This window comes from Mytilus galloprovincialis, chromosome 5, assembly GCF_965363235.1.
Source record: "Mytilus galloprovincialis chromosome 5, xbMytGall1.hap1.1, whole genome shotgun sequence".
Taxonomy (NCBI): domain Eukaryota; kingdom Metazoa; phylum Mollusca; class Bivalvia; order Mytilida; family Mytilidae; genus Mytilus; species Mytilus galloprovincialis.
Window position 1 is genome coordinate 869261 of NC_134842.1, and position 14903 is coordinate 884163.

Genomic DNA, 14903 nt, shown 5'->3' on the forward strand with positions numbered 1-14903 from the left:
ACTTTAATTTTTTTAATAACTTTTTCAAATCAACTTGGATTTTCATCAAACTATGTAGGTATCTTAGATATATATTAAGCTTACTGAATCCCATGTCATTGAGTTTTTTGTTGTATTGCTGTAAAATTTAAAAAATAAATTAATCTAGGTCAAAAAAGCTAGAATTTGCAGTTCGAACTAAATAGAGATAGTACACTTTAATTTTTTTAATAACTTTTTCAAATCAACTTGGATGTTCTTCAAAGTATGCAGCTATCTTACATATATATTAAGCTTACTGAATCCCATGTCAATTAGTTATTTGTTGTATTGCTGTAAAATTTAAGAATTGATTTTATCTTGGTATAAAAAAGCTAGGATTTGCAATTCGGACAAAATAGAGATAGTACACTTTCATTTTTTTAATTTCTTTTTCAAATCAACTTGAATTTTCATCAAACTATGTAGGTATCTTAGATATATATTAAGCTTACTGAATCCCATGTCATTTAGTTTTTTGTTGTATTGCTGAAAAATTTAAGAATTTAAAGTTATCTTGGTATAAAAAAGCTAGGATTTACAATTCGGACAAAATAGAGATAGTACACTTTAATTTTTTTAATAACTTTTTCAAATCAACTTGGATTTTCATCAAACTATGTAGGTATCTTAGATATATATTAAGCTTACTGAATCCCATGTCATTTAGTTTTTTGTTGTATTGCTGAAAAATTAAAAAATTAAATTACTCTAGGTCAAAAAAGCTAGAATTTGCAGTTCGAACAAAATAGAGATAGTACACTTTAATTTTTTTAATTACTTTTTCAAATCAACTTGGATGTTCATCAAACTATGCAGCTATCTTACATATATATTAAGCTTACTGAATCCCATGTCAATTAGTTATTTGTTGTATTGCTGAAAAATTTAAGAATTTAAAGTTATCTTGGTATAAAAAAGCTAGGATTTACAATTCGGACAAAATAGAGATAGTACACTTTAATTTTTTTAATAACTTTTTCAAATCAACTTGGATTTTCATCAAACTGTGTAGGTATCTTAGATATATATTAAGCTTACTGAATCCCATGTCATTTAGTTTTTTGTTGTATTGCTGTAAAATTTTAAAATTAAATTACTCTAGGTCAAAAAAGCTAGAATTTGCAGTTCGAACAAAATAGAGATTATGATAGTAAGCTATTAAAATAGTAAGTAAACCTACAAATCAAGAGTTACAAAATATTGTTAAAATATACCAAGGAAATACAAAATCAACCCCGAAAATTTCAATTTTTTAAAGTACCACCTATATCTTTAAATTTATCACAAATTTATTTGCAGAATAAAATTTTTTTAATTTTTGGGATACGATTGCTTTCAAGCAATCGGTAGACTTATACCGGTGTCTCAGAGCTTTGCCCTCACATCAATCGCTTTATTCTAAACATAAAGGAATATCTCAGATTCTTATAAAAAAAAAAAAATATTGATATTTTTTTTTAAGACAACTTCTTATTTTTTTGCATGAAACTTAAAATCTTCATTGTATATGTTATAAATTAAAACTGAAGTATACACAGTAGGTCCAAGGACATAGTTATCGTCCTTTGGTTTTTGTTGTCTACGAATATAGTCCCTAGTGTAAACAGTGTATAACTTGCATGTTTTATTTAAGACACTTTTCCAATTTATTTATTTATATTAAATGCTTGAAATATTTAAGTAGGGGAATGAAATTACATGTCAAAAAAATTTGGGTGCTGAAACTTTATGTTAAGTAGTGAATGGGTCCAGTTCTAAAAGGTCAAATTTATCACGTTTGAAGCTGTCAAACTGAATTTTTCACCCCCTTAACACAGAATTGTCTTTATTTTGAGTTAAAGCAAGTAGAAGTTTCTATAATTTTGATATTATTTGTCTCACTGGTAGTACACTACATTGTAAAAATATTTTTGAGAAAGAGCAGGTGCAATTTTTTTAATTTGAATTTTTTGTCTAAAAGAAATGCACTACAAAACAATTGTGTTCTCGGGCCAGTACTCAAATCTGGCCAGTATAAAAATGTAAATGAAAAAAAATATATTTTCACTTTATTGCACTGTCAACATAAATACTAGTAACCGTAAACTTAAGCATCTCTTGATGTTTAAAATTAGGGCAACAGTAGTTTATTGCTGTGCAAAAAAACTTTTCAGCCTTACGCACAAAAAGAACATAATTTAGATGCTGTTTTATCATATTCTAACATAAGTGAAGAGACCAGTTCAAGATTACATATAGAAAAATATATATTGTCATTTTTTAAGGCTATCAGCATTAATATTTGTAATGTAAGACTGTTAGAACTCTCAATTTTTGTAAAACTATTCATCCTTAAGGACACAAGGAATAGAATTTTAAATGCTGTTTTATGATATTTAAAAAATAACAACATACAAATATTTCTATTTTTCTTTAAATGAAACAACATGTTTTGATATTAAGAACTAAAAATCCTTCATTTATCTGACTAACTTATTGCCTGTTAAAATAAATTTTGCAATTTTGCAATTAAATTTATTTACCATTGTTCAACATATGTTCAAATATTCATTCTATGAAAGAAAAAATAATTAAATATGCAGCCAGTACAAAGCTAAGAAAATAAAAAATAAAAAAGTAGTGTCACATTCTATTGAGATTGTTATAAATTTATATTACACACCTGACTCTTCTAAAGCCATCAATTTAGTAAATTCATTCTTCTGTATTTCCACAAAGAACAGAATTTTAATGTCGTTGTATAATTTTCTAATAAAATAGATCTTTATTTTATGCAGCAACATTTTCTAAATTTCTTAATTTAAATTTTTACTCATTAATGTCTAACAAACCAAGTTGAAGTTTAAAAAAAGTAATCAATTATCAGACCAGTTTAAGATTACATAGAAACAAAAGAAATTTATCACTATTTATCGCTTTTTAATGCCTTTAGCATAAATATAAGTAAATTAAGACTACTAAAACTTTCATTTTTTGTAAAACTTTTCATCCTTAGTGCCAAAAATAACAGAATGATAATGCTGTTGTATAATATTCTAGCATAATACATTTGTAATAAAACCAGTTTAAGATTATATAGAAACAAAAGAAATTTTATCACCCTTTAATGCCTTTAGCATAAATATAAGTAAGTTAAAACTACTAAAACTTTCATTTTTTGTAAAACTTTTCATCCTTAGAACCAAAAATAACAGAATGATAATGCCGTTGTATAATATTCTAACAGAATTAATCATTACAATTTTCTATAAAGAGACAACATGTTTTGAAATAACTAAATATGAAACCAGTACAAGAATATTAATAAAATACAAGAAGTAGTGTCATTTTTTATTGAGATCAATATCAATTTTACTCCCCTCACTCTTCTGAGGTTATCAATTTATTAAAATCATTCCTACATATTGGTAAAAAGAACAGAATTTAAATGTTGTTGTGTAATTTTCTAATTAAATAGAAAATAATAGCATCTTTATTTTATGCGACATAATATTTTTAATTTCTTAACTTAAATTTCTTCCATTTATGTCAAACAAACCAATCTGAAGTTTAAAAAGTAATCAATTATTAGACCAGTTCAAGAATATATAGAATCAAAAGAAATTTTGTCACTATTACATGATTTTAGTATAACTAGAAGTAATTTTAGATTACTAGAACTTTCATTTTTTTAAATTTTCTCCCTTAGTGCTTCAATAACAGAATGATAATGATGTTTGGGGAGAGTTTGGATCCCACTAACATGTTTTGCCCAACCACATTATTTATATATGTGCCTGTCCCAAGTTAGGAGCCTGTAATTCAGTGGTTGTCGTCTGTTTATGTGTTACATATTTGTTTTCGATCATTTTTTTTTACTTAAATAAGGCTGTTAATTTTCTGGTTTGAATTGTTTAACATTCTCTTATCGGGGCCTTTTATAGCTGACTATGCGGTATGGGCTTTGCTCATTGTTGAAGGCCATACAGTGACCTATAGTTGTTAATATTTGTGTCATTTAAAAAAAAGTAATCAATTATCAGACAAGTTTAAGATTATATAGAAACAAAAGAAATGTATCACTATTTATCGCTCTTTAATGCCTTTAGCATAAATATAAGTAAATTAAGACTACTAAAACTTTCATTTTTTGTAAAACTTTTCATCCTTAGTACCAAAAATAACAGAATGATAATGCTGTTGTATAATATTCTAACAGAATTAAGCATAACAATTTTAGACAACATGTTTTGCAATAACTAAATATGAAACCAGTACAAGAATATTAATAAAATACAAGAAGTAGTGTCACTTTTTATTGAGATCAATATTTATATTACTCACCTGACTCTTCTAAAGCTGTCAATTTTAGTAAATTTATTTCTCTGTATTGGGTTAAAGAACAGAATTTTAATGTCATTGTATTATTTTCTAATAAAATAGAAAATATGAGCTTTTTATTTTATGCGACACTTAACTTAACTTTCTGCTCATTAATTTCTAACAAACCAATTTGAAGATAAAAAGTAATCAATTATCAGACCAGTTTAAGATTATATAGAAACAAAAGAAATTTTATCACTCTTTAACGCCTTTAGCATAAATATAAGTAAGTTAAGACTACTAAAACTTTCATTTTTTGTAAAACTTTTCATCCTTAGTACCAAAAATAACAGAATGATAATGCCGTTGTATAGTATTCTAACAGAATTAAACATTACAATTTTCTATAAAGAGACAACATGTTTTGCAATAACTAAATATGAAACCAGTACAAGAATATTAATAAAATACAAGAAGTAGTGTCACTTTTTATTCGAGCGTCACTGATGAGTCTTTTGTAGACGAAACACGCGTCTGGCGGATATACAAATTTTAGTCCTGGTATCTATGATGAGTTTATTTTTATTAAGATCAATATTAATATTACTCACCTGACTCTTCTAAAGCTGTCAATTTCAGTAAATTTATTTCTCTGTATTGGGTAAAAGAACAGAATTTTAATGTCGTTGTATTATTTTCTAAAAAAATAGAAAATATAAGCTTTTTATTTTATGCGACAACATTTTTTTAAATTTCTTAACTTAAATTTCTTCTCATTAATTTCTAACAAACCAATTTGAAGTTAAAAAGTAATCAATTATCAGACCAGTTTAAGATTATATAGAAATAATAGAAATTTTGTCACTATTTAATGCCTTTTGCATAAATATAAGAAAATTAAGACTACAAGAACTTTCTTTTTTTGTAAAACTTTTCATCCTTAGTGCCAAAAATGACACAATGGTAATGCCATGGTATAATATTCTAACATAATTAAACATTACAATTTGAAACAGCATGTTTTGAAATAAGTAAATGCATGAAACATGAAATCAGTGCAAGAATATTAATTAAAAAAATAAAAGTAGTGTCACATTCTATTGAGATTGTTATAAATATTACACACCTGACTCTTCTAAAGCAATCAATTTAGTAAATTCATTCCTCTGTATTTCCACAAAGAACAGAATTTTAATGTCGTTGTATAATTTTCTAATAAAATAGATCTTTATTTTATGCAGCAACATTTTCTAAATTTCTTAATTTAAATTTTTACTCATTAATGTCTAACAAACCAAGTTGAAGTTTAAAAAAAGTAATCAATTATCAGACCAGTTTAAGATTACATAGAAACAAAATAAATTTATCACTATTTATCGCTCTTTAATGCCTTTAGCATAAATATAAGTAAATTAAGACTACTAAAACTTTCATTTTTTGTAAAACTTTTCATCCTTAGTGCCAAAAATAACAGAATGATAATGCTGTTGTATAATATTCTAACATAATACATTTGTAATAAAACCAGTTTAAGATTATGTAGAAACAAAAGAAATTTTATCACCCTTTAATGCCTTTAGCATAAATATAAGTAAGTTAAAACTACTAAAACTTTCATTTTTTGTAAAACTTTTCATCCTTAGTACCAAAAATAACAGAACGATAATGCTGTTGTATAATATTCTAACAGAATTAATCATTACAATTTTCTATAATGAGACAACATGTTTTGAAATAACTAAATATGAAACCAGTACAAGAATATAAATAAAATACAAGAAGTAGTGTCATTTTTTATTGAGATCAATATCAATTTTACTCCCCTCACTCTTCTGAGGTTATCAATTTATTAAAATCATTCCTACATATTGGTAAAAAGAACAGAATTTAAATGTTGTTGTATAATTTTCTAATTAAATAGAAAATAATAGCATCTTTATTTTATGCAAAATAATATTTTTAATTTATTAACTTCAATGTCTTCCATTTATGTCAAACAAACCAATCTGAAGTTTAAAAAGTAATCAATTATTAGACCAGTTCAAGAATATATAGAATCAAAAGAAATTTTGTCACTATTAAATGATTTTAGTATAAATAGAAGTAATTTTAGATTACTAGAACTTTCATTTTTTTTAATTTTCTTCCTTAGTGCTTCAATAACAGAATGATAATGATGTTTGGGGAGAGTTTGGATTCCAGTAACATGTTTTACCCCACCACATTATTTATTTATGTGCCTGTCCCAAGTTAGGGACGACATCAAAAGTTCAATGAAGGATAAAAAACTTAATTCACATAGTTTTTTCACTGACCCCCACACCCCCCTCTTAACTTAATTTGGAAAAAATTGATTGACCAATAGGGATATATGTAAAATCGATTTCAGATTAACAAAACTTGCATCAATGTTGACCCTCCCACCCCCAAACTATTTGATTTAAGTTTTTTATCCTACATCGATCTTTTGATGTCGTCCCTTAGGAGCCTGTAATTCAGTGGTTGTCGTTTGTTTATGTGTTACATATTTGTTTTTGATCATTTTTTTTACTTAAATAAGGCTGTTAGTTTTCTGGTTTGAATTGTTTAACATTCTCTTATCGGGGCCTTTCATAGCTGACTATGCGGTATGGGCTTTGCTCATTGTTGAAGGCCATACAGTGACCTATAGTTGTTAATATTTGTGTCATTTTAAAAAAAGTAATCAATTATCAGACAAGTTTAAGATTATATAGAAACAAAAGAAATTTATCACTATTTATCGCTCTTTAATGCCTTTAGCATAAATATAAGTAAATTAAGACTACTAAAACTTTCATTTTTTGTAAAACTTTTCATCCTAAGTGCCAAAAATAACAGAATGATAATGCTGTTGTATAACATTCTAACATAATACATTTGTATAAAACCAGTTTAAGATTATATAGAAACAAAAGAAATTTTATCACTCTTTAATGCTTTAGCATAAATATAAGTAAAAACTACTAAAACTTTCATTTTTTGTTAAACTTTTTATCTTTAGTGCCAAAAATGACACAATGGTAATGCAATTGTATAAAATTCTAACATAATTAAACATCACAATTTGAAACAGCATATTTTGAAATAAGTAAATACATAAAATATGAAACCAGTACAAGCATATTAATAAAATAAAATAGGTAGTGTCATTTTTAATTGAGATTGATATAAATATCACTCACCTCACTCTTCTAAAGCTAACAATTTAGAATAATTATTCTTTTGTCTTGGCAAAAAGAACAAAATTTTAATGTCGTTGTACAATTTTCTAATAGAATAGAAAAAATAAGCATCTTTGTTTTATGCAACATCATTTTGTTTTAATTTCTTAACTTAAATTTCTTCTTATTAATGTCTAATAAACCAATCATCCTTAGTACCAAAAACAACAGAATGATAATGTGTTGTATATTATTTTGATATGAGCGTCACTGATGAGTCTTATGCAGATGAAACGCGCGCGTCTGGCGTATAAAATTGTAATCCTGGTACTTTTGATAACTATTGTATAATATTATAACAGAATTAAATATTACAATTTGATATAATGAGACAACATTTTTTGAAATGTTGAAATATGAAACAAATACAAGAATAATAAAAGAAAAGAAATAGTTCACTTTTTATTTAGATCGATATAGATATTACTCACCTGACTCTTTTAAAGCTATCAGTTTAATAAAATTATTCATCCGTATTGGCCAAAAAGAACAGAATTTAAATGTCTTTATATGATTTTTTAATAAAATAGAAAATATTAGCTTTTTTAATTTATGCAACATCATTTGTTTGAATTTCTTTTCATTAATGTGTAACCATATATATCAAAAAGATGTGGTATGATTGCCAATGAGACAACTGTCTGCAAGAGACCAAAATGACACTACCATTAACAACTATTAGTCACCGTACAGCCTTCAACAATGAGCAAAGCCCATCCTGCATAGTCAAGATATAAAAGGCCCAGATAAGACCATGTAACAAACCAATCTGTAGTTTGAAAAGTAATCAATTATCAGAACAGTTCAAGAATATATAGAAACAAAAGAAATTTTGTCACTATTTGATGCTTTTAGCAGAAATATAAGTAACTTTAGACTACTAGAACTTCAATTGCTTGTAAAAAAAATTCATCCTTAGTGCCAAAAATAACAGAATGCTAATGCCATTGTATAATATTCTTACAGAATTAAGAATAACAATTTTAGACAACATGTTTTGAAATAACTCAATATAAAACCAGTACAAGAATATTAAAAGAATTATAAAAGTAGTGTCAGTTTTTATTGAGATCAATATAAATATTACTCACCTGACTCTTCTAAAGCTATTAATTTTAGTAAATTTATGTCTCTGTATTGGCTAAAAGAACAGAGTTTTAATGTCGTTGTATTATTTTCTAATAATATTGAAAATATTAGCATCTTTATTTTATGCAACAACATTTTTTAAAATTTCTTAACTTAAATTTCTTCTCATTAATGTCTAACAAACCAATTTGAAGTTTAAAAAGTAATCAATTATCAGAACAGTTCAAGAATATATAGAAACAAAAGACATTTTGTCACTATTTGATGCTTTTATCATAAATATAAGTAACTTTAGACTACTAGAACTTCAATTGCTTGTAAAAAAAATTCATCCTTAGTGCCAAAAATAACAGAATGATAATGCCATTGTATAATATTCTTACAGAATTAAGAATAACAATTTTAGACAACATTTTTTGAAATAACTCAATATAAAACCAGTACAAGAATATTAAAAGAATTATAGAAGTAGTGTCACTTTTTATTGAGATCAATATAAATATTACTCACCTGACTCTTCTAAAGCTATTAATTTTAGTAAATTTATGTCTCTGTATTGGCTAAAAGAACAGAGTTTTAATGTCGTTGTATTATTTTCTAATAATATTGAAAATATTAGCATCTTTATTTTATGCAACAACATTTTTTAAAATTTCTTAACTTAAATTTCTTCTCATTAATGTCTAACAAACCAATTTGAAGTTTAAAAAGTAATCAATTATTAGACCAGTTCAAGAATATATAGAAACAAAAGAAATTGTGTCACTATTTGATGCTTTTAGCAGAAAAATAAGTAACTTTAGACTACTAGAACTTTAATTTTTTGTAAAATTGTTCATCCTTTAAGTGCCAAAAATAACAGAATGATAATGCCGTTGTATGATATTCTAACAGAATTTAGCATAACAATTTTAGACAACATGTTTAGAGATAACTGAATATGACACCAGTACAAGAATATTAATAGAATACAAGAAGTAGTGTCACTTTTTATTGAGATCAATATCAATATTACTCACCTCACTCTTTTGAGGCTATCAATTTAGTGAAAACATTCCTCCATATTGGTAAAAAGAACAGTATTTAAATGTTGTTGTATAATTTTCTAATTTAATAGAAAATAATAGCATCTTTATTTTATGCGACATCAATTTTTTATTTCTTTACTTAAATTTCTTCGATTAATGTCTAACAAACCAATCTGAAGTTTAAAAAGTAATCAATTATTAGACCAGTTCAAGAATATATAGAAACAAAAGAAATGTTGTCACTATTTAATGATTTTAGCATAAATAGAAGTAACTTTAGATTACTAGAACTTTCATTTTTTTTAAATTTTCTTCCTTAGTGCTTCAATAACAGAATGATAATGCTGTTGTATAATATTCTAACAGAATTGAACATTACAATTTGAGACAGCATGTTTTAAAATATCTGAATATGAAACCAGTACAAGAATATTAATAAAATACAAGAAGTAGTGTCACTTTTTATTGAGATCAATATCAATATTACTCACCTCACTCCTTTTGAGGCTATCAATTTAGTGAAAACATTCCTCCATATTGGTAAAAAGAACAGTATTTAAATGTTGTTGTATAATTGTCTAATTTAATAGAAAATAATAGCATCTTTATTTTATGCGACATCAATTTTTTATTTCTTAACTTAAATTTCTTCGATTAATGTCTAACAAACAAATCTGAAGTTTAAAAAGTAATCAATTATTAGACCAGTTCAAGAATATATAGAAACAAAAGAAATTTTGTCACTATTTAATGATTTTAGCATAAATAGAAGTAACTTTAGATTACTAGAACTTTCATTTTTTTTAATTTTCTTCCTTAGTGCTTCAATAACAGAATGATAATGCTGTTGTATAATATTCTAACAGAATTGAACATTACAATTTGAGACAGCATGTTTTAAAATATCTGAATATGAAACCAGTACAAGAATATTAATAAAATACAAGAAGTAGTGTCACTTTTTATTGAGATCAATATTAATATTACTCACCTGACTCTTCTAAATCTATCAGTTTTAGTATATTTATTTCTCTGTATTGGGTAAAAGAACAGAATTTTGATGTCTTTGTATTATTTTCTAATAAAATAGAAAATATAAGCATCTTTATTTTATGCGACAACATTTTTTAAAAATTTCTTAACTTAAATTTCTTCTAATTAATGTCTAACAAACCAATTTGAAGTTTAAAAAGTAATCAATTATCAGACCAGTTTAAGATTATATAGAAACGAAAGAAATTCTGTCACTATTTAATGCCTTTAGCATGAATATGAGTAAATTAAGACTACTAGAACTTTCTTTTTTTGTAAAACTTTTCATCCTTAGTGGCAAAAATAACAGAATAATAATGCTGTGGTATAACATTCTAACAGAATTAAGCATAACAATTTTAGACAACATGTTTTGAAATAACTGAATAAGAAACCAGTACAAGAATATTAATAAAATACAAGAAGTAGTGTCACCTTTTATTGAGATCAATATCAAAATCATATGACTTTAGTACAGGGCTCTGCAGGCCATTTATGCATGCTAATAAGTCGATGTTATTTCTTTTAAATATTTCTTCCATGGTTATATTAATCTAAAGATCTGTATACTTTTTGGTTTTGATTCAAAATTTTATTTTTGTGATATTTAGTTTTTTATAAAAAAAAAAACAGGGTGAGGGGTTTCCCTCTGTGTCTCAAAAACTATATATGGTTATTGCTTAAAACTTTCTCAGAAACTATTGATGATTATTGCATATAATTTCCACATAAGACGACAGGCGTATCATGCGCTCATGGCTCAGCTGTTTATTACCAATATTTTTAAAAATCATTTCTGTGAAAAAAAATAACCAAATATGAAACAATTTCATGAATATTAATAAAATAAAAAAAAAGTATTGTCACTTTTTATCGTAATTAATATAAATATTATATATATAAATGTCCCCTAAAATGTGATCATATATATTTTAAATGCTTTGTTTTAATATTTCAGACTTATAATTGTGATATTTGTGCAAAAGTATTAAAATCCAGATCTGGTCTTAGGAGACACAAGTTATATTTCCACACAGAAAGCAAAATAAGTTGTGGAATATGCCCAAAATTCTTCAAATCAAAAGATGCTCTACGGAAACATGAGAAAACTGTTCATCAGGTAATTATATGGTACAAAATCTTTAAGCAGTATCAAACATGAGTCGATTTTATATAATTGTAATTTGTTTCATACAAATGTAACAGTGAAATGGAATTACATCATATAATTGTTTCATACAAATGCAGAATGAGATTTCTGGTTTTATTATCGACAATGTTAATGAGAGATATTGTTCTGATTGCATCTGGGATATCTTCACCTATCTTTATCAACTGTTTATTCAAGTTCAATAGTTATCAAAAGTACCAGGATTATAATTTATTCGCCAGATGCGCGTTTCCACCGCATAAGACTCATCAGTGACCAGTCAGGGATATAAGTCTATAGGGTTATTACAGAAAATAATATACATTAGTTATTGTGGACTAAAAAATCAAAGAACTCTGATAACATATGTATGTTACATGTTTCAAAGGGACAATATACATCATATGTTTAGTTAAATGGTATTCAAGTTCTGTTTTTACTATTGTCTTTATGTATACTTAACTATTGAAAGATGTAACAGTTCATAGAATAGTACACTTATATCTTATTAAGGATTTTACCTTATTGTACAGAAACGAAAATATGTGATATACTATAAGTCATAAGTTAATAAGTAGGGATCTGTAGACATCACCATTGTTTTTTTTTTATAGAAAGACAGTCAAAAGACATACCAAGGTGTAGGCAAGTTTCCTTGTGCTACATGCAAATCAGTTTACCGTAGAAATGAAGACTTACAAATTCATCTTGCCAGGTACCATCAGGTAATAATATGTACACTCAATGACATACAGTTCAATATAGTAGCCAACAAAAACTGGTTACTTTAGGTAACACAGAATATGGCACTACTTTTACAGAAAATGCCTGTACTAAGTCAGGAATATGACAGTTGTTATCCTTTCGTTTGATGTGTTTGAACTTTTGATTTTGCCATTTGATTTGGGACTTTCCTTTTTGAATTTTTCTCAGAGTTCAGTATTTTTGTGTTTTTACTTTTTAAACATTTCAAAATCGTATGTACTGGCGTGTTGTTGAACATTTGTTTTTGTAAGATTCTAATAGATATGAGCCAGTCCATACGAAAAGGTACATAGTTTTATCAAGATTTTTAGTGAATTATTTCATATATTGCAATCATTTTCAAAGTACAGTTGAAATTGCTTGATTTGCCAATTGATAATGTTAACCCCTGTAGCAGTGGGGATAAGGCTCTCGCTTACGATGCGGATACCAATGCAATCAAACGGAGCAACAGTTCGAATCCCCGTGCAACTGAGGTTGATTTATATTTTATTAAATAACTTAACTTAACTTGAATTTCAAATTTCTAAAACACAAGATGTCATAGTTTTTGTAATTTCCCTCATGTTTTTATGTTGTCTTACTTTTTTTAAACCTGTAGAACTGACAGAAATTATTGACTTTTGTCTCTGTAGTGTCATAAATTTTTAAGTTTCTGGTCGGTATAGCATTAGTCCGGGGAACAAATGATTTTACACTTGCTCAAATACCAAAAATTCAGATATTTCTACGTCTTTTTCTGTTTTGGTTGACAAATTCGGGATAGAATTGACAATCTTATGAATGTTTACATTAATGTAAAAAAAATTTCAAATAAAATCTTTTTTCAAAAAAACAATAACAAACTTTGATAACGTTTCCTGTAAAGTTTACCAAAAGGACTTTTTGTACCTTTTCGCATGGACTGGCTCATATATTAATTGATTACCAATACAAAATTTTTTAAGATAACAACTTATATTTCATTTTCATATTTATACAGGCTGGACCACCTTCAACTCCAGCAGTGTCACCAGCAGTGTCACCAGCAGTGTCACCAGCACTGTCACCAGCACTGTCACCAGCACTGCCACCAGTAGCACTGTCACCAGCACCAACTCCAGCTGTTCTTCAAGTTATAGACTTCGAAGACATGATGGTCATTGACAATAATCTCGATTTACTGGAATTGGAGCCATTTCGTTTTTTTGAATCTTAACCTTTATGTTTATACAGTTTTAACCGATAGTTGTGTATATAATTTGTTGCTATCTTGTCCCAAAAATATTCCAATTTTAACTTGATTTGTAGTTCAAGTGGAAATCTTCAAAGTTCCCCATACACCTTAATATTTGGCGTAGACGATCACACCCCCAAAATGCCCTTACAAAACTGTAGATATATTTTTTTCAGTATTATTTTTATTTTCAAACCCCCATATTTCCAAAGAGTAGGTCAAAATAGTAACCACCAATGCATCAAATACAGTCTACCAGCTTTTTTTCGAGCTTAAGAGAATTTTCCGTTATAATTACATAGCAAACAGAGATTAAAATATGAACCTTTAATTTCTTTACATTTAAAAGTAACATTCTTATTAAACTTTCTCTTTGAAAATATTTCAATCTTTTGTTTTTGTTAGTGTATACTTGTTAGAATGTTTGATGTAAAAATGTAAATATACTTTAACTGCAGATATATTTTTTTTCAGTATTATTTTTATTTTCAAACCCCCATATTTCCAAAGAGTAGGTCAAAATAACCACCAATGCATCAAATACAGTCTACCATTTTTTTTCGAGCTTAAGAGAAGTTTCCGTTATAATTACATAGCAGACCAAGATAAACATATCAATTTTTAATTTCAATAATGTCATTACATTTAAAAGTAACTTCCTTATGAAACATTCTCTTTGAAAAAATTACAATCTTTGTTTTTGTCAGTGTATAGTTGTTAGAATGTTCGATGTAAAAATGTAAATATTATTTTTTCAGTGCTTGCTTTTTGAGTCTACATATTGTGCTATGTGAGTGTGTAGTAGTTTGTGTGTGTTATTTATAAGGCATGAGTGTTTGTTGTGAAATGAAATGCAAGGTTTTTAGTGCTAACTGTATGAGAGTGTATGTTTTAGTGTTTACTTTTGTTGTATTTGTTAACTGCATACATACATGTATATTTTATTGTGAATATCACACCACAAATAAAAGATCCATTACTGTTTTGTTCTTATTTCTCCATGAACAACTCATCTGTTTCCAGAAAAATAGATCATAAAAAAACACCTCAAAATCTAG

The 14903-nt window shown here is 26.6% G+C and overlaps 1 protein-coding gene and 1 long non-coding RNA gene across 3 annotated transcripts in view; one reads left to right on the forward strand and one right to left on the reverse strand.

Moving 5' to 3' along the window:
• LOC143074932 (uncharacterized) overlaps positions 1-13764 on the forward strand; it is a 40352-nt gene extending 26588 nt beyond the window's left edge. Inside the window, exons 3-5 of the long non-coding RNA XR_012978183.1 lie at positions 11673-11834; positions 12479-12589; positions 13612-13764. This is a non-coding gene — a long non-coding RNA (uncharacterized LOC143074932). The remainder of the gene's footprint in view (positions 1-11672; positions 11835-12478; positions 12590-13611) is intronic.
• LOC143074931 (uncharacterized) overlaps positions 1-14903 on the reverse strand; it is a 106482-nt gene that overhangs the window by 62682 nt on the left and 28897 nt on the right. The window contains exons 1-2 of one of the 2 annotated variants that reach the window (XM_076250127.1): positions 4935-5937; positions 4345-4385 (exon numbers count right to left, since the gene is read on the reverse strand). The exons of the other annotated variant lie outside the window; for it this stretch is intronic. The gene's annotated coding sequence lies outside the window, so the exon portion shown is untranslated. Of the gene's footprint in view, positions 1-4344; positions 4386-4934; positions 5938-14903 lie in introns of those variants that run through there. 2 annotated transcript variants of the gene reach the window in all.